Source organism: Myotis yumanensis, unplaced genomic scaffold (genome assembly GCF_028538775.1).
Source record: "Myotis yumanensis isolate MYYU_CA2020_CCGP unplaced genomic scaffold, mMyoYum1.0.hap1 SCAF_2, whole genome shotgun sequence".
NCBI classification, from domain to species: Eukaryota; Metazoa; Chordata; class Mammalia; order Chiroptera; family Vespertilionidae; genus Myotis; species Myotis yumanensis.
In genome coordinates this window covers 156,286,730-156,311,370 of record NW_027223753.1, presented here as the reverse complement: position 1 = coordinate 156,311,370, position 24,641 = coordinate 156,286,730, and positions in this window count along the sequence as shown.

Sequence of the window (24,641 nt, the reverse complement as noted above, 5' to 3'; positions counted from 1 at the left end):
TGGTTATGGCCTTCCGGACGCTGGCTTTTTATATCCTATACTAGTGGCCCGGTGCACAAAATTCATGCACAGGGTGGGGAGTCCCTCAGCCTGGCCTGCACACTCTCCACTCTGCCCCTAACCACTCTGCCTGCCGGCCTGCTCCCCCCCAAATGCCCCCCTGCCAGCCTGATCACCCCCAACTGCCCCCCATGCCAGTGTCCTTGCCCCAAAATTCCCCCCCCCCACTGGCCTGCTCACCCCCACCTTCCCTCCCTGCTGGCCTGCTCACCCCCAACTTCCCCCCCTGCTGGCCTGCTCACTCCAAATTGCCCCCCCACTGTCCTGATCACCTCCAACTGACCCCCACTGATGGCCTGCTCACCCCCAACTGGCCCCCCTGCTGGTCTGTTTACCCCCAATGGCCCCGCCCCCCATCAGCCTGATCACCCACAACTGCCCTCCCCCTTGGCCTCTAACTACCTCTACCTTGACCCCGGCACCATAGCTTTGTCCAGAAGAACATCTGGAAGGTCTCCCGGAAGTCTAATTAGCATATTACCCTCTTATTAGTATAGATAGAGGCCTGGTGCACGGGTGGGGGCCAGCTGGTTTGCCCTGAAGGGTGTCCTGGATCAGGGTAGGGGTCCTGCTGGGGTGCCTGGCCAGCCTGGGTGAGGGACTGAGGGCCATTTTCAGGCTGGCCACACCCCCTTCAGGCTGGGGGTCCCCACTGGGGTGCCTGACCATCTTGGATGAGGGGCTTATGGCTGTTTGCAGGCTGGCCACAGCCCCTTCAGGGTGGGGGGACTCCTTATGGGGTGCCTGGCCAGCCTGGGTGAGGGGCTGATGGCCGTTTTCAGGTTGGCCACACCCACCAGCAACCCAAGCTCCCAGCCTCTCCTTTTTTTTTTTTTTTTTTTTAGCACCTCCTTGAGCGGAGGCCAAGGCAGGCTGGAAGCAGGTATCTGGGATTTATTTGTCTTCTATAATTGAAACTTTGTAGCCTTGAGTGGAGCCCAGGGCCAGCCAGGGCAGGCGGAAAGCTTGGCTTCCTCCATTGCTGGGGGCAACCCAAGCCTCCTGCTTGCTCCAGCTCCATGGTCTCTGCCATCTTAGTTGGGTTAATTTGCATACTCACTCCTGATTGGCTGGTGGGTGCAGCGGAGTGGCGGAGTGATGGAGTGATGGTTAAATTGCATGTTTCTCTTTTATTAGTGTAGATAATAAAAGGGTAATATGCAAATCAACCGAATGGTTGCTATGGCATGCACTGACCACCAGGAGGCAGATTATCAATGCAAGAGCTGCCACCTGGTGGTCAGTGTGCTCCCACAGGGGGAGCGCCACTCAGTCAGAAGCCGGGCTCATGGCTGGCAAGCACAGCAGCAGTGGCGGAAGTCTATCCTGCCTCCACAGCAGTCGTCCATCCCCTGATGCCTCCCAGACTGTGAGAGGGTGCAGGCCGGGCTAAGAGACCCCCCCCACACCGTCTTACGATTTTTGTGCACTGGGCCTCTAGTCCTATATAATAAAAGGGTAATATGCAAATTGACCCTAACAGCAGAACTACCAGAGCGACCACTGGACCAGTCACTATGAGGTGCCCTGACCACCACTTGGTTCCTTTTACCAGCCGGCAGGCTCCGATCATTCGATGGCAAATGGGGAACTGAGGGTGGGTGGCAGTGGGGAGCAGAGCTGGCTGTGGGCAGCTGGGGAATTTGGCCTGATCGCAGGCCAGGCCTAGTGACCATACCCACACACAAATTTCGTGCGCCGGACCTCTAGTCTATAGATAAAATTATCTGCAAGTAAATAAAGCATAGTAATGGTTCAGTTGGGATCATAAAAAATTAGAGCTAGAAAGGGGGCTAGGAAATCATGGAGCCTAATTCTTATGTTTACAAGTAGGGAAACGGAGGCTCAGAGAAACTAATAACTTGCTCAAGGTTACCCATCAAGTTAGATTGAAGGCTTGACCCGTGTCCTGCCATTCCTCAGTTTGAAGCAGCTTGTCCATTTGGCCTGTACTGCTTCGTTTTTAAAACTGCCCTCCCTCCATTTTCAGGTTTTTGACCTGCATGAGTCCCTCAGTCAGTAGCAGTGGTGTATTCACCTTCATTTTAAGCACTTCATTATTGTTACTGCATCACAGTACCCATAATATGTTCATATTAATTATTCTCAACTTACCCACTCTTTCTGTCCTTATTCTTAATAACTCCATATGCACTTTTCTGATGTGATAAGTTCTTTATGAATGGCAGCTGCAGATCTGCTGCTGGGTATTCCCTGTACTTCTTCATTATTGAGCCATCCCCTGCCAGATGTTCTCACATTCCTCTTTTATCCCAGAAACTCACCTTGGATGCCTCTGATACCAGGAAACCTGGGGTTTTGAGGTACAGAGTTCAGAATATAGTGATTAAGAAACATCACATAGTGATTATATCCCTTCTGCACCATCAGCCCTGATGAAGTCGTTCAATGTCTCCTCCTTCATTTGGCCCTGCAAACACTCAACCCAAAAATAGAGGCTGAGTGTGTCTCAGGCACGAGGCCATGTAGGACATCAGAGACTCTATAAATTGGAGATGGAAGGACTGCTGGTATACATGTTGCTGCAGGGTGGTGTTTCCTATCCCAGGAAAGGATGAAATAGTGGGAGCAGATTGTCCATCCAATTGCAGGCAAAGGCTTTCAGGGAGCTGTGTTATAGCATAAAATAATACAAACATAACAATCGATTGGAAGTCAGGACACTTAGTTTTCAGTCCTGACTATGTGACTAATTCCTTGTGTGACCTTAGGTGACCTGGTTATCTGTGGATCTCAGTTTCCCCATCTGTAAAATGAGAAGGGTGAGAAGAAGTAAATAAACCTTCTCGTTAGTGACCGTATTTTCTGAGCCCCAAATTAGAACATATGCTCTGACAAGTACAATTACACTTATGGGGACAATGAGACAAGAGATTTGAAATTCGGATTATCCTAGAAGATCTGGAACATATGGTTGCCATACTTCCAGTTACAAAATCTTTGAGGTTTAATGCCCTCTTATTGCTTTTGTATATTTAAGAACTTTTTATAATTTGTGGATTGATAATGATCTTGGTTACAAATTCTATTAATTATTATGCTTCATACTTTCTCAGCCTTTACATTGTCATTATACTCCTCACACTCCAAAGCAATTCCTTTATGCTCTATTAGACTCATTCAAAAATATTTTGAGTTCCTCTATGTGGTGGTCTAGGGTTGCTGGGTACAGATGTCCAAGTTGTTCCCTGTACCAAGTGTCCAGACAGTAGGGGGAGGGGGACCAAAGTATAGTCCACACTTTGCTCACGCAGCACAGGCCAAGTCCCTGGAGGAAGGAGCATTAGGGACCATATCAGTGAGTGGCCTTCCTATGTTAGGCACGGGACACACTATAGGGTTACAAGGTAAATACCATTCCCTCCTTCTTAAAAATGATAGTTAAATGGGAAGGTAGATATTGAAAAGTAATTATAGACAATGTAAGTACTATCATTACTTTGTACTTACCAGGATGAACAAATCACTAAAGGAACACAGATGAAGGAGGGAGTACTTGGTGTGTATGGGGCAGTAGGAAGTGGAGAGAGAGTCAGGGAAGAAATCTTAAAGGAAGTCACTGTTGTGCCTTCTTGTCATATTGATTCATTATGAGGAGAAGAGCTGCTATAGATTTCTTATGTTCTACTAATATTTATTGGATCAGGTTTTCTAAAGGATGGAGTCATGGTGTCAGGTCTAAAACATGAACCTGTAGTGGGGTAATTAGTGCTACATCTATTCTCCCCCACAAGATTGTGAGGAAGTGGTTGGCATTTTTCCCTGGCATTCCTGCTTAAGGAAAAATATTCCCACCCTTCCCTTTCTCTCAGACTCTTAAGAAGGCATCTAGAAACTATAGTGAAATCACACCCCAAAAGTCAATTATTGTGCCCAAGCAAAATAATCGAGTTCAAGGCAGTCTTGCTAGGTTAGCCAACTGAGGACTTCCCCTTAGGATCTTAGACCAAAGCAATTAAAACTGATCTTTTGCTTAGCCTTATCTTAAATGGTAGTAGTTCCCTTAGAAACCTCTCAAGGTTATAAGTGGCTAAGTAAGGACAGAACTCTAGGATTCAGGAGCCTATCCTTATAGTTATATTTAAGTGGGTTTTAAAGGATGAATAGGAGTTTGCCTGTAAAATAAGTTGTGGAAAGCTATTTCATGTGAAAGGAACTTGATTAATGAATGACAGTATATATTTGGGAAACTGGAGCAAAAAAAATGGGCTCCATAGCTAACTTGGGAATATAAAGGGTCATGCTCAGCTAAAGTGTATAGATTTTACCCTGTGGGTAATGTACAGAGCTAATGGAAGTTAGCAAGTGACAGAATGATATAATTAGATCTCTTTTGTAGTGTGAAGGGCAGATTGGAATAGAGAACAGATGGTAGCCTTAAAATCACTTTGAGGTAATGAGGGTCCTGAACAGGGCAGCAGAATGGGAGTAGAAGAAAGGACCTGATTCAAGAGATAGGACCCTTTAGATCTGATCTCAAGGAAAAGGGGGGCATTATGAAGGATTGGATGCTGAGAACTGATATTGAGAATATGGGGAGGGGTGTGAAGTGAATTGGGTTGGTGAGGGTGGGATTGAGAATTATAGATAATGGTTAATATAAGGATTTAGAAATACATGTATGCAAGGGTGATTTAATTATATGAGGTGGAGCAGGGTGAGATTGATGGACAGTTGCTATTTGATATAAAAACCAAGAACCATTCTGTTCATCTACTCCTCTTGTGAAAGGTGCATACACATGTATTTGTAGTGCAGAATTATTGTTAAGGATGATAGGGTCAGGAGATAGCACTGTCCAGGCTATATTGTAATCATATCAACTAAGCGCTGTTACTAGAGACTGTTAGGATTCACAAATAGTTTACTCACACAGACACTTATGGAAAAAGTGTTAAAATAGCAAATTAAAAAAAAATAGCTGCCATTTATTGCCCCAGGCATTTTATACACATTAATTTTATTTGATCCTCACAATAACACAGTGAACTAAGTATTATTTTTCTTGTGTCCGAGAGAAAGAAACTGAGACTCAGAGATATTAAGTAAGTTGCCCAAGGAATATTACTACTAAGTGGCAGAGTAATTACAAAACCAGGTCCCCTAGCTTCCTTGCTCTCTCCAGGATTAGATGCCTCCTCTTTAGCCTACTTAAGAGTGAAGACAATTAGCAGCATCATTTGCATTTAAATAATACATTTGCTGAGCACAACTGATTCTTATCTATTCGTTAATGAATTGCTGAATTTTATAAAACCATTGTGGCTTCTAGGGTCTACTTCTCCCTACTCTCCTCCCTATTTAGTTTTATCACTCACAGTCTCTGGGATACACTGAAGTGGTTTCAGTTCTGATGGAACCAGTTTTCCCATAGCAGCTATTCCTCAACTGTTTCAGATCCCTTAAAGCTCTACACTTCTTGCTTTTTCAGCCTTTGCAGTTATATCAACAATATCCTACTATCTAGGGTCATTCTTCATCTCATTGGTATGTAGTATGTGCTCAATAACTATTTGTTGAATGAAGGTACAGATTTTCAGCTCCTGGACAAAATATGTAATTTTGTCCCTAAAATGTGTTCAAGTGACTTAACTCCCATCTTCTATGCTTTCTTCTTATTGCTTCTATATTCACCAATATGCCAAACTCAATATGACTAAAACCAAATCTATTAGCTTCTCTCATTAAAAAAATTCCTCTTCCTGTCCTCCCTCTCCTGGTTACTGGCCCGTCCTTGCTTTTGACAATCTGTTACATTTCTAATTCATCCTTTTTTTTTCTGCAAGAGATTCTAACATAGTTATATTGCTTGAATTAAATCCTTCTTTCTACTGCCATCATACTTTATTAAGACAACTTATTATCATCACTCGTGTCACCTCCACTGCTTCCCTTCACTAGCTATCCAACATCCACACTGGGCCACTGGCTCTCTCTATTAATGTCCCAATCACTTTCCTACCTCTGAATCTTTCTTGTGCAGTACTGTCTCCTGAGCATACAAAGTCACGAGTGGGCATATATGACTCTTATTTTTCCTGCTTGGGTTTGAAGGAGAAACTCCTATCAATCAAAGCTTGTCACAGCAGGCTTGGGCTCAAACTCAGAATCCTCACCCAGGGGTTGTCTCTCACAGTAAACTGAAATTGACATGAAGAGACCCTATTTTCTATGTGGCCCTTGCAAGGTTTTGACCCCTTTCCCAACTCTCAAGGACAAGTAGTCTTTTGAGACCCAGATCTCATGCCCTCTCTGCTGTGGCACCTTCCTCAGCTTCCTGCTTGAATTGATCACTTTCCCCTAGGGACTGCTCATTGTCTTTACCTTAAAGATTGTGTTTGTTTTCTGCTTTGTAAAGTAATCATTTTAGTATATATTGATTCTCCACTGGAGTCCTGAGTGTCCTGAGGGTGCAGACCATGTCAGATTCTCTTTTGTGTTTTCCATAGCTCTAGCCACATTGCAGGAGTTAATGTTTGTCAAGTGAATCAGCTTCTCACACATTCTGCCTTCATTAAGAAGCAAGCTGTGCTTTCTGTACTATATTTTAAACTCCTCTAGGGCAGGGATCAAACCTTGTTCATCTCAACACCCACAGCCCAGAGGACTCAGTAAATTGTTATTGGTAGTTCTGTGAATAGCTTTCTTCATTCTTTGTCAACAATCATATTGTGTCCACTTAATATCCTTCAAGTAGAGGTTTTTGTAAAATATTCTGTTTCTCAGGCTTATTATTTCTGAGTGACCTTCTTTCTAAATTAGGGCAAACTATCAAGGATTTACTGAAATTTCCAAACCTTGAAAGTAGCAGCTCAGCAGAAAGTCAGCAGAGGGAGAGAGGCAGCAGCATGGTGGAGTTTTGGAAGGATTGCAAAATTCTCTCTTAGAGGAAAAGGACATTAAAAGGAAAGAGAAATGGGAAGGACATGCTGTGAAAGGAGGGGACAGACAAGGAGACAGAGAAGGGAGAGGCAGGAATGATGAACCGGAGAGGGGAAGACAGGCAAGAAGAAAACAGAGCTTGAATTTTGTAACATATGCCACCATTAAAAACAAATTAGGCTGCTGAAAATAAGAGCATGTCTGGGGTTTAAAAAAAAACACACAATTTTTTTTTCTTTCATGTATGAGGAGGATAAGATGAGGGTAAAAGCAATTTTATTATCTTAACCTACAATATAATATGAACTGGAGAAAAAAAAGATTTTTAAAGAGAAAGGACAGTAAAAGGGTCATTAAAAGAGAGGAGAAAGAAAGTGTATATAGGGGGAGGGGGCCTGGAGAGTGAATGAATATAAATATATGGGGGTGGGCAAAAGTAGGTTTATAGTTGTGAGTATAAAAACGCAGTTTTTTTTTTTATTTTTTCTGTTTCATGCCAAACATAGTCCATGCGCTATGCATCTATGCATATAAGTTTTTTTGGTTAATCCCTGCCTACCCTCAACCCCCTTCCCCTCTGAGATCTGTCAGTATATTATTGTTTATTATCTATCTATCTATCTATCTATCTATCTATCTATCTATCCATCTATCTATATAAAAGGATAATATGCAAAGTGTCCCCTCAGGAGTTCGACCAGGAGACCAGGAGTTCTATCACTCACTATGACTTGTGCTGACCACCAAGGGGCGGTACGGGATGAAGGAAGGTCCCAGTCAGCAGCCGGACGGCCAGATCGGCCCTGATCACTGGCCAAACCTAGGGATCCTACCCATGCACAATTTCGTGCACCAGGCCTCTACTTGTATTATAACTGTAAACCTACTTTTGCCCAACCCATATTGACAAATGGAAGAAGGAAGCAAGGAAAGGCAACTACAGGCAAAAAAGGCAATGAATTAACATGTTTGCTTGAATATAGGGGTTTCTTTGTGAAGATGAGAGCTCACATCTTCCTTTGATCAGCCCCAAGGCAGCCAGGGATCAGATCAGAAAGCAAATGAGATGATAAAGTGGATGCAACCACAGTATGTTTTCTACCCAGGAGGAAAGGAAGGAGGGAGGAGAGAACCAGGGAAGGAGAAAGGCTGTCTGCCTGCGATTTCATGCCAAGGAGGGCAGGGCCTGGCAGTGGTCCCAGTGTCCTCTGTGGCCTTCAGGAATGCTGCAGGGCTGTGGCACCAGAAGGGAGAGAGCCTCAGGGAGATCCTGGGCTCCTGTTTCCTGCAGGCAGACCTGTCTTTGCTGACACAGCCCAGGAGCTGATGGTAGAGAATTTGTTTAGCTCCAGGGACTTTCTGAATTGGCATTTCATTACCCTGACACAAGCCAAAATAAAAGATGTAATTCTTATTTTAAAAAGGGATTTTCTTTCTTTTTATATCTCCTCTCCCTCTTTTTAGAACACTTTTATTGCTGCATTGACAGAAAGGCTGCTTAATATGTGAACTTGGCCATGTTCAACTCGTGAGTTTCTTTGTGGGTAGTTTAAAACAAGAGCCCTGTATCATAAAGCAACAATTTGGAAGAGTTCTTAACTATCTTTAAGCACTGGGAAGTGGCAAAAAGACCCATAAACTATGGGATATATAAATTATAAAAATCACTGACATCTTGGAACACCTACTATGGTCCATGCACTGGATAACATTATCTTATTTAACTCTGAAATAGCAAGCATCCTATGGTTCTCATTTTAGTGATGAGAAAACTGTGGCTCTGAGATGCTAAATAACCTGCTAAAAATATAGGGCTGGGAAGGGGCAAAGGCAGGATTGGAGCCTAGATTTCCCTCTTCTGTGTCTTTTAGTGGGAATACATGGATTATTATATATATGTACTTCATTACTAGAAGAGGGATAGTTCTAAGGCAAATGACATCACAAGTCAGTTAAATTTGAGAGGACCCATAGCTCAAATTATTCATCCTCCAAAAGAGGATGCTGTCCCATTCTGTTCAGTTGTGCCTGTAGTCTGGAAGCTACACCATTTCATCTGATTTTAAAGTGGACCAGGCCAGGGAAGTCAGGAAAGCTCTGCACACAGAGAACCATTCCCTGAGATAAAGCAGAAAACAGCAGCCACAAGAATCAAGGATGTTGTTCTTGTTAGGGTTTGGCCAGTGACACTGGCTGTGAAAGAATTCACACCTAAAAGGGGAGATGCACAGAGAAAGTTGGTTTTACTTTCCAAGAGTGGAAAGGGCCAAGTATTGCTAGTCAATACAGGGCAGGGAAGAAAGGGTGGCCTGCTCTTTTAAGTGGTGGCTGTTGCTATGCAACAAGGAAAGGAGGAGAATTTTGTTAAAGTATAAAAACTTGCTGCTTGTGTCTGTTGCAACAATATAGCTCAAATGCCTACCTGAATTTCTCTTAACTTTTCATCATGGATCTGAGGGTCCAAATGATCATATGGGCTCAGTAAGGGTCTAGACTTGAAAATTCTTTTGTGGAATGGTTTACATATAAAAATTTCTATTTTTCCCATTGCTTTGTCTATGTATGAGAGAGAAAGGAGACTTTATGCTTAAGGAAGAAACAGAATCTTAAGATATTATAAAATCCAACTTCGTACATAAGGCCTTTAAAATTTTATCACCAAAGAAAAATACACCGGGCCTTTAGAAAGTTTTTTTTTTTTAAATAAAAATGACAAACATAAGGCAATATACTGTTCTGATGCCAGTGAAGATATTTCTCTCCAGGATGGTCTAGTAAGCTTAAAAGCATGAGTTCTGAAAGTAGAAATCCTGGGTCAAAATTCAGATTCACCTTCTAATTGGCTGATTATTAGCAAGTTTACTAGTTTAAACATACATAACTCATCTGTAATATGGGGATAATAACTGCTTAACTCCTGCAGTGTTATTGTGATGATGATATAAAAGAATTCATTTAAAGAGTCTATGAGCATCACCATAGTAAGAGTTCTAAAAGTAATCATTAAAAAGTAATTTTATTATTATTGTCAGAACCTGTTACTCTCTTAATATACAGCTTCATTAATTACTTTCTTGGACTTCATATTTAGAAATTTTGTTAAACTATTTGTGGGAGCATTCTATAAACTTTGTCATGTAATAATATATATAAATTTGTGTCCAGATTTACAATTTCTCAAACAGAACATTTTTCCAAAAAAGTGGTTTCTAAATAAAAATGTATATTTGAACACATACACACATTTTGTATGTCATAGATCAAACATAGGGAAATGTGTACGAGTCCCATATTCAAATCTACTAGAAATCAAACATTAATGAAGACTAAATCCTCTACTCCATCTATTTAAGCCATGTTCCATATTTGTCAGACTGCGTGCCTGAAGTAGCCGTCCACACTTTTCAGAATAACCTTGAAAACATGGAAGTTTCCACCGAATGTTCTGTTTTTAATAACTGGACTCAAAGTTAGTTTTTGGCATCTTTTCCACTCTGCTTTACGAATCAACACATTAGTGGGATCAATGGATCCTTTCCCTTCCCTTATTTTTGATCCATCTGCTATTATTTAAATCTGGACAGATTCCTCTCCAGTTCTAAATCTTCACTCTCAACAGAAAATTGCCCTTTGGGTATTTGGTCAGTTGTATTATTTGTGACTGCTTTGGGGCTTTTAGAGATAAAGTTTCTAATCCTAGTAGCATCACATGTTTGTTTTTTTCAGAGAGATTTATTTTCAGCCTAAGTTTGTGGGTTTTGTGCCCATGTCAGGTTGAGCGTTCTTATGTATTCAGTATTTTGTCTCTATTCAAGTTGATAGAAAGAGTCCTCCTCCCCAGTGTTGTACTTTCCACCGTGATGGCCATTGTGATCAGGATCTCTGACATCAGCACATTGGCTACCGTGTTTCATGGTCACTGGTCATTCATTTAGAACCAAGCTTGTGCTTAATACTGTGCTGGAGACACAGACACATAGGCAATGGTCCCTGCCTTAAAAGATTATAAAATTTAGGTAATATTTTAAGATAGTTGCCTGGTCGGTGTGGCTCAGTGGTTGAGTGTTGACCCTTGAACCAGGAGGTCAAGGTTCTATTCTTGGTCAGGTCACATGCCTGGGTTGTGGGCTAGATCGCCAGTGAGGGGTGGGAGAGGGAGCATGCAGAAGGCAGCCGATCAGTGATTCTCTCTCATCATTGATGTTTCTAGCTGTCTCTCCTCCTTTCTCTGAAATAAATAAATACATAAATAAATAATAAATAAAACATATTCCAAAATTGCATCTTAAAAAAAAAAGTACAGATATGCTGGGGCTGAGTAGGCAAGGCTCACATATGTGGGAAAACTTTTCTCAGGCTGTAGGCTCATGTAGCATGACTGACACAAGAGGACAGTAGTGTCAGCTACTTAGCTCGATTGAGGCAAAATCGAGTGATGATGCTTTCTCTCCTTCTGACTGAGGAACATGAAGCTAGTCCTTTAGTTTCGTGAATAATATATTCCTGAGAATAGGTTTAAAGGTCTGATGAGCTGAAGTTGAACAACAAACTTGCATGTTTTCATTCTCAGGGTTTAAAAAATATTATAAGATTGATCATTTCACCCTTTCTTCCAGGCATAATTTTCATGAAAATATTTCAAGTGTTTTATACATTAAAAAGAAAAAGGAAACTTACCCTTTCATTGGTTATACTCCAAATTGATCAATTTCATCTAATGACCATCCGATTGCAACTATGAATCACTGCTTTCAGCGTATCTCATGGTTTCTATGTTTTTCTCAATATTATTAATTTTCTGAGAATAAAGGGTCTTGTCACCCATATGTATTTTTATATTTTCTACCCAGTTTTATAAACTGCATGTTAAAGTTTTCAAAATATCTTCAAATAACACCAGGAAGCATGCTCTGTAAGACACAAAGTGGAGCTATGTGATGGGTGGGCACTGGAGGCAATGGGGTCTGGAGCTCTGAAGCTAGGATGCCATCTCTATTCTTCACCTCATAATTCCCTGTGGTGGCTCCCAAGGAATCTCTCAGCCTTTGTGGAATGAACTGTACAATCAGAATATATCATTGCAGTTGTTTTCGATCTTTGTTGTGTAGATCTGACAGATATGTTGCCAAAACAGGATCATTTCCATGTTGATACCTTGAAATGCTCGTTCTTCAACTAACTAGGGGAAATCCAAGTTTAATATATAAAAGTGGACCAAAGGTACAAACATAAATACAGAGAAGTATAACTGGAAAACATAATTTCATTTTCCTCATTAAAGAGTGTCATTCAAATAGAAGTATAAATGTCAGGAAGCACTGATCCACCACCATTTGCTTATTATCTTTTGATAAAGTAGGATATGTTATGAAAGTATTAGAAGTGCTACACTGGCACAACTGGTTTTCTTTCCTCCATTTTCAATGGATCTTTATTTCTATTTTCATCCTATTCTTGAGTGTACTTTTAAAACTCACTTTGGAATTCCTATGGTTCTCTTTGTCTTGCTCTTTTTGTACTTTGCTTATACTGAATCATGTTTACATGAAAAGAAGTGTAAAAACTTGCTGCTTGTGTCTGTTGCAACAATATAGTTTCAAATTACTACCTGAATTTATCTAATTCTTCATTATGGAGACGAAAAGTATTGGTGAATATTTTACCCTTTCATTTCTCTCCTATCAGATTTCTGTGACTCTGCTCCTTTTTAAGCCCAAGTAGAAACAGAAATATTAGAAGAAAAACAATACAAGATTTGTGAAGAATTTCTTCAATGATACGTTTTTCGCCTCAATAGATATTTCCTTTTCATTTTAGTTTTTTAAAATTTAATTTAATTTAATTACTTTAACTTTAAGTATAGTTGGACCCTGGCCAGGTAACTCGGTTGGTTAAAGTGTCATCCTGATGTGACAAGGTTGCAGGTTCGATCCCTGGTCAGGGCACATACAAGAATCAATCAATGAATGCATAAATGGGTCGAATGGCAGATCAATGCTTCTTTCTCTCTTTCTTCTTTTTAAATTTCAATTCTTTATTGTTTAAGGTATTACATATGTATCCTTTCCCCCCCCATTCACCTCTTCCTAGCCATTCCCACCCCCTAGCACATGCTCTCACTCCCCCACTGCCTGTGTCCATTGGTTATGCTTATATACATGCATACATGTCCTTTGGTTGATCCCTTACCCCCACACACCATCTCTTGCCTTCCCTCTGAGGTTTGATGGTCTGTTCAATGCTTCTATGTTTCTGAATCTATTTTTGTTCATCAGTTTATGTTGTTCATTATATTCCACATTTGTTTATTTTGATTTTTAGATTCAATTGTTGATAGGTACGTATTTGTTGCCATTTTATTGTTCATATTTTTTATCTTTTTCTTCTTCTGCCTCTTAAAGAATACCCTTCAACATTTCATATAATGCTGTTTTGGTGGTGATGAACTTCTTTAGCTTTTTCTTGTCTGTGAAGCTCTTTATTTGACCTTCAATTCTAAATGATAGCTTTGCTGGGTAATCTTAGTTGTAAGTACTTGCTATTCATCACTTTGAATGTTTCTTGCCACTCCCTCTGCCCTGCATAGTTTCTGTTGAAAAATCAGCTGACAGTCATATGGGCATTCCCTTGTAGATAACTAACTGCTTTTCTCTTGCTGCTTTTAAGATTCTCTCCTTGATTTTAGCCCTTGGCATTTTAATTATGATGTGTCTTGGTGCAGTCCTCTTTGGGTTCCTCTTATTTGGGACTCTCCGTGCTTTCTGGACTTGTAAGTCTATTTCTTTCACCAGGTAGGTGAAGTTTTCTGTCATTATTTCTTCAAATAGGTTTTCAATATCTTGCTCTCTCTCTTCCTATGGCACCCCCATAATTCGAATGTTGTCCCAGAGTCAGCTTACACTATCTTCATATTTTTGCATTCTTTTTACTCTTCTGATTGGGTGGTTTTTGCTTTCTTATATTTTAAATCATTGATTTGATTCTCAGAATCCTCTATTCTATTTTTGAATCCCTGTATATTGTTCTTTATTTCAGTCAGTGTATAGTTAATTTCTGACTGGTCCTTTTTCATTTTTTTGGAGGTTTCTAGAAGATTCTTGAGTAAACTTATAACCGTGGTTTTGAACTCTATATCCAGTAGTTTGCTTTCTTCATTTCTTTCATTTGTGACATGTTTCTTTGTCTCCGCATTTTGGCTGCTTCCCTGTGTTTGTGTCTATGTATTGGGTAGAGCTGCTATGTCTCCTTGAGTTGGTAAAGTGACCTTGTATAGTAGGTGTTCTATAAGGGCTCAGTGGCTCAGCCTCCTCAGTCACCTGCGCTGGGAGTTCTATGTGCACCCCTTTGTGGGCTGTGAACACAGTCTTGTTGTAGTTGAGACTTGATTGCTGTTGGTGTTACTGGGAGATGTTGATTTCCAGGCCAACATCATTGGCTATGAGGATCAGCTGCGCCTACAGTGGGAGAGATTCTGTGCAAGAGACACCCCTATGGAGCAGGACTTGCTTCAGTGGAGCTTTGGTGCTCACTGAGCCTGTCCTTTGAGTGTGTCACTTATGGATGTATAGAGTTGTAATCTGGTATGGTCTGACACTGACCACTGGGTATACTGGCTTTTGGGTCTCCAGGGAGGTGCAAAGTCAGCCACTGCCTGGGACCAACTAGCAGGAGCTAGAAAGAGATCAGCAGATTTCTCCTCTTTGTATTGGGTTTGGAAGTGCCAAGATGAAGCCTAGTTATGAAGCAAGGCAGGCTGGTGCCAGGTATTTGGCCTTTTATTGATAGGTTTGGGGTTCCCTGACTCAGCTGCAGCCTGTTTGAGAGATTTTAGCCTGAGCGAGGAGAGGCCATTCATATGGAAAAGCTGCTGCAACCAGTTTGGGTGGGGTTGTAAATTGGATGAGGCAAGGTCTTAGGGTATCTCCACGGAGGAGCAAATAGAAATGGTTGCCAATCAGCCCTGTGACCTGGGAGGTCCCAGCATAGAAACAATGATCCCTGTGAGCATCTCCATCTGGGAGAAAGCCACCCCTGAGTTCCTTCCCTGATGCCAGACAATCCAGTTCCTCCTTGTCTGTGTTCCCCAGAGCCTTACCCTGGTGCTGGAGCTCAGAGGAAACAAGACCTTGTAAATTCAGTTCATGGTGCCAGCCTTTTAAGAGGAATAGCTGGGTCTCCGGCAGCCTCTGTGTTGTTGAGCCCCAATCCCCACTGGTTTTCACAGCCCATAGTTCTTACTGTATGTAGAGCAAGCATGTCAAACTTGTGGCTGGCGGGCCACAAGTTTGACATGCTTGCTGTAGAGACTTCTTTTTCCAGCCCTGTGACCCCGGGCTGGTGGTCTGGTGTGGGGTTGGGACCCCTTCCTCCTTTTGGCAGCCTCCACAGAGACACTCTCCCTCCCGATTAGAAAAGCAGCCCACATGGGTGCCAGACCAGCCCTTTCCTAGCCTCTGCACCTCTTACCAGACTCAGTGTGCTTTCTTCTTTAATTCTCTAGTTTTAGGACTTCCATTCATCCAGCTTTCCAGTGGTTCTGTATGATGGTTGTTCTGTATTTTAGTTGTAATTTTGATGTGCTTGTGGGAGGCGGCAAGTACTGGCAATTATCTACATCACCATCTTCCTTTTTTCCCCCCTCTCTCTTTCAATATCTCCCTTCCTCTCTCTCTCTCTCTCAAATAAAAATTAATAATAAATTAAAAATTTAAGTATAGTTGGTATTTAATATTATATTAGTTTCAGGTGCACATTATGGTAATTTGACATTTATATACCTTACAAAGTGATCACCACACTAATTCTAGTATTCATAGACCTGCCTTCCAGTTTTTTTATTGAGATGAAATTCACATAACATAAAATTAACCATTTTAAAGTGAACAATTCAGGGGTATTTAGTATATTCACAATGTTGTGCAATCACTACCTCTATCTAGTTCCAAAACATTTTCATCACTCCAAAGGAAATCCTGTATCCCTTAAGCAATTGTTCCTCAAACTCCCTTCCCTGCAGCCCCTGGAAACCACCAGTCTTCTTTCTGTTTCTATGGATTTTCCCTTTATGAATATTTAATGAATGTAAATGAAATCACAGAATATGTGGCCTTTTGTGACTGGTTTCTTTCATGTAGCATGTTTTTGAAGTAATGTTTTTAAATCCACCCTGTTGCATTTATTAGTAGTGCTTCCTTTTTTGTGGTTGAATAATATTCCATTGTGTGTATATAACAAAATTAATGTATAATTCATTTGTTGATGCACATTTGAGGTATTTCTACCCTTTGGTTAGTATAGCTAGTTCTGTTATGACCATGGCCATCCATTTATTTGCTTGAGTATCAGTTTTAATTCTTTTAAGTATATACCTAGGAGTAAAATTGCTGGGTCATGTAGTAATTTTAACTTTCTGAGGAACTGCTAAATTGTTTTTTTTTTTTTTTTTACAGTGGCTAAAACCATTTTATATTCTACCAGCAATGTACAAGGATTCCAATTCTTCAGATTCTTGCCAACACTTATTACTTAAAAAAAATTAATAGCCATCATAATGAATGTGAAGTGATCTTTAGTTTTGTATATCAGCTCATTTTCTTATATCTTTCCCAAATATGTTCTATAGTATTTTTTTAAAAAACATATTTTTATTGATTTCAGAGAGGACGGGAGAGGGAGAGAGATAGAAACATCAATGATGAGAGAGAATCATTTATCTGCTGCCTCCTGCATGCCCCACACTGGGGATCGAGCGCGCAACACAGGCATGTGCCCTGACCAAGAATCAAACTGTGACCTCCTAGTTCATAGGTCATTGCTCAACCACTGAGCCATGTAGGCTGGCTGTTCTATAGTATTTGTAAACACAAAACAAATTTTATTTTTATTTATTTATTTATTCAAAATATGTGCCAAGTAAATGTTATACTTATGCCTGTGTGTGTCTAGTCTACAGAACAGGGTTGGTCAGGAAAAGTTCAGTATAGGAGTACAACTAAGCATGAGTTGTTTGAAAGGCCTTATAAGTCTAGGCAGGCAAGGAATCAAAGCAAGTAATATAAAAAGGATGTGGTAGGTAGGATTCTGAGATGTCCTCTAAGTTTCCCTTTCACTGTTTATGTGCCTTATATAATCCCCTCCTCTTGAATGTGGACCTCTGAATGTGATGGGATACTTACTTCAATGATTACATTACCTGATATAAGTCTATATAGACAGTCTCTATATAATCTTCCTACTCAACATAGAGAGATGTATTCCTCCTAGAGAGTCTCCTGCTGGCTTAAAGGAAGAAGCATCCATGTTGGGAGAGGGCCATGAGGCTGGGACCTGAAGGTGGCCTCTAGGAACTGAGAGCAACCCCATTAGACAGCCAGCAAGAAAATGGGAACCACAGTCCTATGCCCCAAGGAACCACATTCTGCCAACAATCTGAACATGCTTGGAAGAGAACCCAGAGCTTCAGATGAGCGCACAGCCTGGCTGACACTTTGATTTAAAACTTCTGAGACTCTGAGCAGAAAACTCATTTGTGCACACCTGAATTTTTTGTTTATAGAACTAGAGTTAGTAAATGGGTGTTGTTTTAAGCGAAGTTTTTGTAATTAGTTACACAGCAATAAAGAATTAACACAGGGGGCTATTTTAAATATTGAATAATTACTTAAAAATTAGGATAACATGGACACTGGCGGTCATAACAAATTCTGGCCATAAAGAATGGTGATGAATCACGGTGACTAGCTGGCTATTATCCCTGGATTGAGTGCACAGGCTTTGGGGGTAGAGTCACTAGAATGGAAGGCTATGGCCAAGCTCTCAATTAACATACTGTGTTCACTTTGCTTCTGAATAAGTCTGTCCTGGTTGTGACCCTCTATGTGCGGGGACGGTATGTCTCTTTTCTACCAGAGTGAAGCAGGGCCTCCAGGTGCTTGGTGTTTATGTTTCTTGAGGGGAATCATGAATTCCCTCAAGGCTGATGGTTAGAATACAGGCAGCTATCATCTCTGACTAAAGGAACTCAGAAAGAACGCCTTTATCTTCACCACACTTTACAACATCTACAAACAGTGGCAAAATTATTAGCCTTATATCTTGTACTTTTAAATTATGTCCTGGTTTTAGGGTCATGCAACTGACATTTAACAAAACTGCCAAAAACGACAGAGCATGGGAGAGAACAACAACAAAACAGTGTTTGTAGATGTGGCTAACTTTACCACTTATTCTTTGAGTTATGTTGTTTTCCAAACTGGGCCTTTATCTGTCTTTTGCATCCATTTCTTTCACTTTTATTACTGTGTTATATTTGGATAGTTTCCATCTAAAATATTCTTTGTCTTGCTCATGCTTAACATGGGAATCTCTGTTCATGCCTTACATTTGCTCTCAAATAGTGTCCACCAAGTCTAATAGATCTTCTTTGATGATAGAGAAACATTTTCTCAGACATCAGGATTTGAAAAAAGAAGTTATCTATAAGCTCAGACTTCTCTCCAACCACATTAAATGCTAAAGAAGGGAGGGCGGGAGGAACAGAAAATGTGAGACAGATTATACGGTAAGATTCGGAGGGGGGAAAGTGTGATCTGTAAATTTTATGATCATTCAAAATGTTGTTTAGGTGTGAAAGGAGTAGGTTGACATCCCTAACCATGCAAGAACTCAAGAATTCAGGACCTATATAACTTTTTAAGTACTTAATATATATAGCCAATTGAAGTATACATTTTTTTTAAAAAAATCAGAATGGAAATATTTTGGTAAAGGTATTAGTGTAAATACTGAGTCCATATTAATACATAACTAAGAGGAAGCTGGTAATATATTTCAGGACAGAAGGCAAATGAGATATAACTTGATGTTATTAAAATAACATAATAAAAGTGTGGAGATGGACAGGGGAAGTGGGTGGGAGTGCTAATGGCCTCATTTTTTTAGAACAAGCAATCAATCAATATTGACTAAATTTGACACATTTAACTCAAAGAAAAAATAATGACTCCAGCTTCTTAATATTTCTCCTATTTTTTTTCTTTCTTAAATTTGGTTTTATCTTTTTGGAAAAAATATCTCTTATCTTAAAAATATAAACATTTATGCAAATTCCAGCAATTCCTTCAGTTTTACTTATATCTTTTTCTTTTAATGCAAATTTAAAAGTAGCATTTTTTAGTGTGATAGCATTTTTAGAAAATTATTTCTGCTTCTATCTATCTATTTATCACTCATCTTTCCATCTACTCTTCTATCTATACTGAAATGATGCCTACCTAATGATTATTTCTAGATGATATGGTATGGGAAATTCTTAAAAACTTTAAACTGTACTTCACTTAACTTCTTTAAGAGATATATGTATCATTTAATGGAAAAAACATCATTACTCTGAAAAAAAAGAAAAGAGAAGCTGTGTAAGTGATAGCTCAGTTGTGATACAGATATTTCCTTAGGTAAAGGAGATGACTTTGCAGAATATTTTTTAATTTTTACTACTAACTGTTATACTTTAAGGGGTAGAAAGGTGGGTAGAATTCCTTAAATTTAGTCAAAAGAGAGAGGCTTCATTTGGCTCTAAAAGGAAAATCTAAATAATGCAAATATTTTGTCTGTCCTTAAAATTTACCACTTCCAGTTTCTGGAATAACACCCATAATACACATCAGTGCAATGGGATTTGGAATTTGGACTATAAAGAGCTCTGAAAGACTTTAAAATTCATCTGCATGACTGATGCAATAGTGCCTGATATATTTTGGGCACTCCATATATATATTTGTTACTTGCAAATGAGATGAATTAATCGCAAGGCTAAGTCTCCCATCTTTAAAAATGCAAACATATTAACTCTACTACTCTCTCAGTGTTCTTTCTGTTTTCTTCCACCTTCTTTCTATTTAGGAATGTACAAGTTATGTATTGCTGAGTAACAAATTACCCCAAGTGTAGCAGCTTAAAACAGCAAACATTTATTATCTCACATATTTTCTGAAGGTCAGGAATCTGGGAAATGACTTGGTTGTGTGACTCTGGCTCAGCATCTCTCATGACATTGCAGTCAGGTGGTCTGCTGGTTTCTGAAGGGGCTGGAGTGTCTGCTTCATAGCTCTCGCATGGGCTGCTATCAGCAATCTTCAGCTCTGCCCTACATTGGTCTCTCTAGATGGTGGCTCACGAAATGGCTTTCATCAGGATAGATGATGAGAGAGAAGAAAAAGTGTGCGCAGGCTTCATCCATATTGTTTGCTAGAACTGAGTCCACTTTCAAGGTAAGGAGAGTAAGAGCCACCTTTTAGAGGAGGGATATCAAAGAACTTGTGGGTATGTAGACAATATTTGCCTTCTCCTTCTTCACTCTGCTCACTTCTTCAATTCTTGAAATCTTGGCTCTGTCCCTTCTTCTCTAGTGAAACTATTCTTGAAGATTCCTGTTAGCCTCCTTCTTAATGGTTCTGTTGGTGGCAAAATGGCACCAAAATGTTACCAGTGATTGGACTTCGATTTAGTAACCTCAGTACTTGAGGTCTGGCTAAGAAAGAAGTCAGAGATAAGACTCCAATATAAGCAAAATTTTATTTAGAAAGTCATAGAGGTAGAAGAAATGAGCTGTGGAAGACTGAGCCAGCTGGGCTGCATGGGCTTGGAAACAAGTTAGAGAATATAAGGGCCCTTTGGGCTTAGGAAAAAGAAAAGCAGAGAGAACTCACCTGGAGAAAGAAAAGAGTAGGGAAAGGCTCAGGTGTGTTCAAGATGGTTTTTATCTGAGTTCCAAAGGCAGGGACTCTAGGGGAGGTCCCAGGGGAGGATCGCAATAGAACATTCATCAGCTTTCCAGGTGTGTCCTTTCATGGTCATGGTCCCTACTGATTGGTCAGAGCCAGGGCAGGGAGTCATTAATGATTGCAACTGGTCCTGCTGTCAGACATGGTGTCTCCACACCTGGCCTTGCTGCTTTTCTGGGCCAGGAGCTAAAACACAACTGAGGCCTAAACTCTGTCTTTGTGATCACCAGACCTGAGGCTTTATTCCTAAGATTATTTGATGTGGGTCAGAACCTCATTGTCTTGAGGGCTTACTGCTTAAGGGAGTGGTCCTACAGGGGCTTGTATGGGAGTCATATGAGGCTATTCTGGCCCCCTTGCTCCTCCCCTACAGGGATCTGCCAACATGCTAGGGGAGGAAAGGTCAGGGAAGGGTCCGAACAGCATGGCCAGTGATATTAAGGGTCAGGGGTTCTAAACTGCACGATCAGCAATATGCTTGGGGAGAAAATGTCACCCTGGAGTCAAGGTCTTTTTTATATTTTATTTTATTTCATTTTATTTTATTTTATTTTATTTTATTTTATTTTATTTTATTTTATTTTATTTTATTTTATTTTATTTTATTTTATTATTTTCCCCCAGTGTTGCTCATTGCTAGGTACCTGGGGCTTTTCATCCTGGTGACATTCCACACCTGGCCTAAAGTTGCTGTTCTGCTCAAGCCTGTCTAACTGCCTACTACAGTTCAAAGGCCTTTACTTGGGATCAGAATCTTTCATCTCTCTGCAGCATTGACTGCTTTTCAAATGTTTGGCCTGTCTCTTTAGAATGATTTCCAACTCCTTGAAAAAATGGGTACTTTCTTACACATTTTTGTCACCCACACAATATCTGACAGAAAGAAAATTTTAAATACTCTTTAACCTGAATAAATATACTCAGTTTATCTTGAAAGTTTTTTTTTTAGTTTATACTCACTCTGTTCAAATTTAAGTCAAATTGTGTTACTTCTCTACTCAAGCATGCAATGGTTTCCTTCTCAGAGTAAAAGTCAAAAAGTCCTTGCAATGACCCCCAAGACCCTGTATGAACTGCACTCCTACTTCACACTCGTCCTGTCCTACTGCCTCAGTTGCTCTTGACTCCCTTCACACTGGACTCTTTGTTATTCCTTAAACACCTAAGGCGTTCTCTTACCTCGGGACCTTTGCACTAGACCCTCTGTCTGAGACACCCTTCCCTTACATAGCCACTGACTCATTTCCTCACCTGCTTGCGATCTTTGCTTCAGTGATACTTTCTCATTGAACCATTCCCAGCCACAGTATTTAAAATGGACTTTCCCATCCCAATTTCCCTACCCTCTTTTCTGATTTATTTTTATATATAGTGCTTATCAACAACAAAAAAACATAATATATATTTTACTTTTATATTTTGCCTCTATTTGTTCCCTCACTGGAATATCACCTGTTTTAGTGACTGCTGACTCCTCAATGCCTGGAATAGTGTCTAGCATATGGTAAGTACTGAATACATATTTGCTGAATGTGTTAATTAATAAACATTACAGATATAATTAGAGCAGCTTTTCAGTTGGTGAGGGTAGCAGCACCAGGTCACCAAGCCCCTTCCTTCTATTCCCATGGGGCTTTTGTGGGACAGGATGGGAAGGCACAGGCGGGAGAGGGGATGGCTCCCACTCCCAGGAAGGAGTTACTCCTCCCACATATACATATTTGATAAAGAATAGGAGAGAATCACACAAAGATTAAAAAGGAGAGTAAGAGAAGCAGAAAATCAGTAACATAAACCACAGCTGGGAGCTTCAGAGAAAATGTATATAGAATAAGGAGGGCGTGCAGAGCGGTTTCTATTTCTATTCATGCATCACCATCTCCTTGCTCACTGACAGATGCGGAGCCTTCCAGATCACCTCAATTAAACCGGAGGTTCCATGATCTCCCTTGGAAGTGGCTCCTCATAAGTTACATTAAACCCCAATTCTCTAGAGCACAATTGTGCTTGAGCACAGATGAAAATGTATTGCCTTGCTGTGTCCTGCCTTAGACAGGGGAGAAGTGAACCAGCACAGGCAGGGCTTGGTTTTCTCATGAGAGAAGGGGGAACAGGGGGACAGGCCCTAGAGCTCTCCTTATTTGCTGGGTAATTGTGGTCGTCAGCGGCAGGCTTTCTGGTGGTTCACCGGGGTGCACTCCTGGGAATACAGGCTCTGGTTGAAACCAGCTAGAGGACAGGAATATCCAGGGAGGAAATAAGTGCATCAACATCTAGACACAATTTTTAAGGGAAACAGGCTTTGAAAAATGTCTGCTGGAAGCACAAGAACCTGTTTTCATTTTAGTTTTTTCTCCGTGTGTCTCAAAACTTGATATCCCTATTGATATCAAAAGATTCTTTCAGCCCTAACCGGTTTGGCTCAGTGGATAGAGCATCAGCCTGCGGACTGACAGGTCCCAGGTTCGATCCCGGTCAAGGGCATGTACCTTGCTTGCGGACACATCCCCAGTTGGGGGTATGCAGGAGGCAGCTTATCGATGTTTCTCTCTCATCGATGTTTCTAACTCTCTGATCCTCTCCCTTCCTCTCTGTGAAAAAATCAATAAAATATATTAAAAAAAGAGATTCTTTCAAATGATACATTAGGAAAGGAATAAGTCATCCGAAGCTTGAATTCTGAGGTATTTATTTAAAACTATATAAAAATTTCCAAAATGTACTGTAAAAGTTGACTATAGATTAAGAATAAAAAATTTAAAAAGTATGTTTTATTTAAAAATACCTACTTCCTTATTTTTGGTCTATAATTTTCAGTCTACTTCTTTGTGGCCATTGACCCTATTCCCCTCTCCTCCAGGACTGCATTATCCTTACTGATTTCCTTCTCCTCCTATCTCAGTCTCAGGTCATATTTTAAACAATCAACTGGCATTTGACAATACGCAGGTTTGAGTATAGTCATTAAGACCATGATCTCTGGAGTAAGTTAAACCTCCATTATCCACAAGCTGTGTGACTTGAGCGAGTTACTTTATCTCTCAGTTTTAGTTCTTCCTCCACAAAATGTGGGCAATAATATTGCCACTTCACCATGATTTGGGGTGGGGAGCATTGGTGAGGGTGGTGGGATGGTGAGGCTCAAATGTTATAATGTTTCAAACATGATAATTTGTGGAATTAATACTGATCTGTATACCCGAGTTAGAAAACAACAACAACAAACAGAAAAACTTAGTATGGTCCTTAGCTCATAGTAAACATTCAATAAAATATTTTAAACTTGATGAATGGTACCATCACCTATGCAATTTACAGGACATCAAACTAGACTTTGACATTTTCTTTTCTTTCCACCTCACTGTTTTAGCTAAACTATCACCCGATTCTGCTGAATTTCCCTCCTCATTGTCTCTGCAATCTGTCACCTCCCCCTTTACCAGCACAGTCACCCTGTGGTCTGAGCTGCTGTCCTCTCTCCTGCTCCACAGCAGCTTTTCCTGGGACTCCCACTCCCACTTGGGCCCTTCCTGTGTCCTGTCTCCACACTGAAGCAACACCGATCTTTTTAACACTCAATCTGAAGACACTGTTCTGATAAAAACTTTCCAATCACGTTCCCTTGCTCTTAGAATAAAAAGGAAATTCCTTCACCTGGCCTTCAAGGCTCTGTGAACTACTGTCCCGCCTCACATGCTCTCCCCTTCACTCTGTGCTCCAGCCATGGCCTCCTCTCTCTTCCTTAAACATGCTGTGCTTCCCTGCCCTGGGATTTATGCATGTTCTTAGAACACCCACCCTCTTCTTTTCCCCTAGTAATTCCTACTCTTGGCCCACATGACACTTCCTCTGCAAATATTTCTCTGACTAAGTAATTAGCCCCCCTTTATAGAGTTG